The sequence below is a fragment of the Mauremys reevesii genome, unplaced genomic scaffold, assembly GCF_016161935.1.
Source record: "Mauremys reevesii isolate NIE-2019 unplaced genomic scaffold, ASM1616193v1 Contig171, whole genome shotgun sequence".
NCBI classification, from domain to species: Eukaryota; Metazoa; Chordata; order Testudines; family Geoemydidae; genus Mauremys; species Mauremys reevesii.
Genome location: NW_024100795.1, coordinates 8,095 through 12,151, shown reverse-complemented (window position 1 = coordinate 12,151; position 4,057 = coordinate 8,095). Strand labels below are relative to the sequence as shown.

General features: G+C 43.7%; 1 long non-coding RNA gene across 1 annotated transcript; it reads left to right on the top strand.

The window, feature by feature from the left end:
* Positions 1 to 1,227: 1,227 nt before the first annotated feature.
* On the top strand, positions 1,228 to 2,756 carry LOC120393263. The gene is made up of 3 exons (XR_005591979.1): positions 1,228 to 1,286; positions 1,739 to 1,873; positions 2,709 to 2,756. It is a non-coding gene; the product is annotated as an uncharacterized LOC120393263 (long non-coding RNA).
* The last annotated feature ends 1,301 nt before the right edge of the window (positions 2,757 to 4,057 follow it).

Sequence of the window (4,057 nt, the reverse complement as noted above, 5' to 3'; positions counted from 1 at the left end):
CTTTCAGAAAATGTCCACATGGTGGGTCTGGGGGGGGAGGGGCTGTACTACATCTGGAGATTCAGCAGGAATTCTCACCCATTTGGGCTCTGGTGGGTAGATTCGGGATTAAGCAAAACTCCTCACTCACTTCAGGCATTGATTAACATTAATTTTGGCAATCCTCGACCTTTGAGGTGTCTCACTTTATTCATGCTGAAAACGGGGATAATGGTAAGTATTTAAAAAGTTATGAATTAATTATTCTTTGGCATTTTGAGGTCCTTGAAAGCACAATGTTTTGTTATCTAAGGGGCTAATTCCAAACCAATTGCATTCATTCAATGGTGATCCTATGGACTCCAGTGAACTTTCAATCACACCCTTACTGTAGAAAATGTTATTAATATCATCTATATTTATTCACAGAAACAGAAAGTGATTTCTTTCATAGCTGATAAATATCCTAATATCATCACTGAGTCTCTGTTTATCCATCTTTAAAACAGAGATAATAGTTACCTACTCCACAGTGTACATTCTGGCTTAATAATTGTTGCCACTTTTAAGAATCTTGGAAGCAATTAGTTGCTAGCTGAGTGAAGGCACTTTGACTAGTATCAGAAAAGTCCTTCTTGAAAAGTTCGGTCTTTAAGGACATATATCAATATTTCCTTAAAGACACCAACCCTTTTGTAAGTTCCTATTGAGCTTTGACTGGACTAGTCTCTAGAGAGGGCACTATGATCACAAAGGCTTGTGTAGGCAGGAAGGAGCAGAGCAGTCCATTGTCACACTTGCTCACTGGGGGCTTCTGAAGAGAAGGGTTTCCATATTTCTGTTGTATGAGAGATATGGAAACAGTTTGACTACCAGGCCCAGCTGCACAAATCACATCATTTCAGATTCTCCACTATATGAATCTCCCATCAATTCAACTAACTCCGTTCTTCTTTATCTATTCTCCATGGACCATCAGAAGTAAACACAGCCCTTTCTGATGGTTTGAAGAAATAAACTCAGTACAAAGCAAAGCAGTATCGAGAAAGTACATGAAAGGGAACACTCTTACAAGATCATCTACAGTGTGGAAAATAGAGAATACACTAATTTAAGTCATTTCTCAAGATCTCCAGTGATGGAACCTGAATTCCTATTCTAGGCAATTTACTCCTTTTGTCAGAGATTGCCGTTTAACTCCCTAGAAAATTTGATTAATGTCTAGTGTGAATGTCTCTTTTTATCCAGTTACAATCGGAGTACCATCAGAGGAGGATGGATTACGTGAAATCAACGCTGGATTCTTGGTAAGAAAAGAGTTTTGCATTACACACATTATATCGTGTGGGCGGTCGGGAAAGATGAGCGTTAAAGTCGCATAGTTAAGCCAACAGTCTCCGAATGGCACAGAGGCTGACAGCTTCCCAGATTATCCTGCAGGCAGCTCTTAGTATAGAATGAATCATGTCTCCTTCTTAATCTGTCTCCTCCTTAATCTCTTGACTGTTGTGTTGCTGAATCCTGGGTTCCTCTCAGAGATCCCGTTCCTCAATATCCTTTTTCTAGGTACCTGAAAGGTGCATTAAGCCACTATTTTCAATGGGGTTTCCCGTTCAATATTAGAGTCAGCAATGATTTAGCTCCTCTACTCTTCACTGTTTTCCTTCTAGCACTGTCCCTAAATTGCTGTGCTTATTGATACTTTATTATTATTATCGGGAACTCACTACTAATATTTTGTTTTTTCCATTTTATTTAGGATGAAGGCGCCATCGAGGGCCAGACCCCATCTCCGCAGTACATTTGCTGCATCCCTCTGGCCCCTCACTGCCTTCTTTATGCCCAGTGAAGGCTCCTTATATGCCACAAAGGCATATCAAGCCTCATTCAGCAGGTAATTCTGGGATCAGCTTCCTCCTCCCCTGAGTATCCAGCACTTCGGGGAGCCGAACTCCCACCATTCGGAAAGTGTGGATGCAGCAGTCATTGAAAAACACTTCCCACAGACAGAGATCTCTATCCTGCCTAGAGCCCAGTCAAGTCTGGGTTTAAAATACTCTGGGAGGGCTCAGGCCCTCAGCATTGGACTCGCTTTTCAAGTGATGAGGCTCCTCTTCAAAGAGGAGAAAGAAGGGAGTCAGGGACAGAAAATGAAGTACTCGCATCTCTAGGTTGATGACAGTTTCACTGTTTGTGTTTCACTGTAGACTGTAGGGCAGGCTCAAGGTGAGGAAGACAACTACTATGTTGTCAGGGTCTTTATCAAGCCATTTCTACTGTCCAGTCTGGGGAAGGAGCATCGTGATCTGACCTCATGCACATTGCAGGCCACAGAACCGCCGCAACCCACTCCTGTAATAGGCCCCTAATCTCTGACTGAGTTACTAAGGTGTGATGGAACAAAGCACCTGCTGTGATGGCTGAAGGCCATGGAGGGGTTAGGCAGCCATTGGAGAGGAACACCAGTGAGTCTCTCGCCCAATGATGTGATATGAGACTTTTGAGATACTTAGGAGATGGGTTTCCAAAATAGGCTTTGATATTTCTGCTAGTTAATAAAATACAGCTTTCATTGGAAAACGGAAGGAAATTGGATTAACAGGGATCTTACTGGGAGGTGGGATCATGTGGTGTTGTTAACATGGATCATATCATATGGGGAAGCAGGAGATAGAGAAGGGAATTGCTCCCCTGATGCTAATATTCCCTTGTCGTTCATTTTATTTTAGGATGAGTGCTCCCTCCTGGGCGTCTTTAAGAAATGACCTTCCTTTTCCTGCCCCCGGTCTGTCAGAGGCACAGATCTACAGCCAGTACATAGCTTTGCTGGAAGAGAGTGGACCCTCTGCCAGAGAGTGAGCATTAGGATTCTTTGTCTGTGTGCACATGGAGAGGGAGGGCAAGAGGGTAGATTTACATATACATACAAGGTTTTGAGTGCAGACATGGAATACGGTTGCCACCCTTCTAAAAAAATGCACAAGTTAACTGCCAATGTCTGCAGTTGGATCTGCCCTGTTCCTTACTATCCTGAATAACTAAGAACGGAAAAGGAGAGTTAGGTGGAGGAGTTTGAACAAAATGGTAGCATCCAAGAAACAACTATGGAATCTTTCAATTAATATCCGCTGGGAAGATTACAGGATTGTCTGTGAGCTTGTAGCTACAGGCCAGGGAGGGTGGAGGGGAGCTGTGAACACCCTGAATTTGCACAGAGTCAGAGGGTGCCCCTAAAGGGACAATGTGGCAAGTGAGCTCTAGATGACGGGGAGCAGAAATAAAAACATGTCAACTCTTAAATGTGGTGTGGACTTTCCATGACTCACACCCTCTCATGCCTCACTTTAGCCCATTGAATGGTGGGGTTCGGAAAGAAGAATGGAGAGGGCTGGGAACTGGCCAGCAGCACCATGGGAGAATGCAATAATTGCCGTTAATTTTACAGACACCCCAGCTTGGTCCACTCTTAATCTCAAGTCCCTCTGAAGGACAAGCTATTGAGCTCAAACCATGTCCCCCGATCTCCTCAATTCGGTAGCAGCTGTCTTCCCCATCTAATGAATGCCTTCTCTCTTTTTTCATCAACTCTGCACAGCCAAAGATCAGCCATATTACTTCCTCTCCTTTCAGAGGGTCAGGAGGTAAGTGATTTCTACAGTTCTCTAGGGGAGGATTGAACTGGATGACTGAATGTGCTGTTTGCTGCACCTTCTTGCATTTTTCAGAGGATGTCTTTTTTTTTTTTTTTTTAGCAGCAGCAGCATTCAGTTTGCTGAACGATTATGAAACATTTAGTGCTTCTTAAAATCTCCTTGTGCCTCTTTGGAGGCCACATCCTGCATTTCCAGCCACAACAAACTAGAACTATATTTCAGAGAAGACAAAGAGGATGAAATGTTGACTGTGTGACCCACTGCCATTATACTATAGGGGGAGGTGGAAGAGAACTTGCAAACATCCAACCCCACAGCTTGACATGCCCTCCACAGCAGTTCTCTATTCCCATGCTAGGCAGCTACCACCAGTGGCCATTTGGAGACAGACAAGGGAGATCTGTCTGCTTGCAGGAGATGCAACA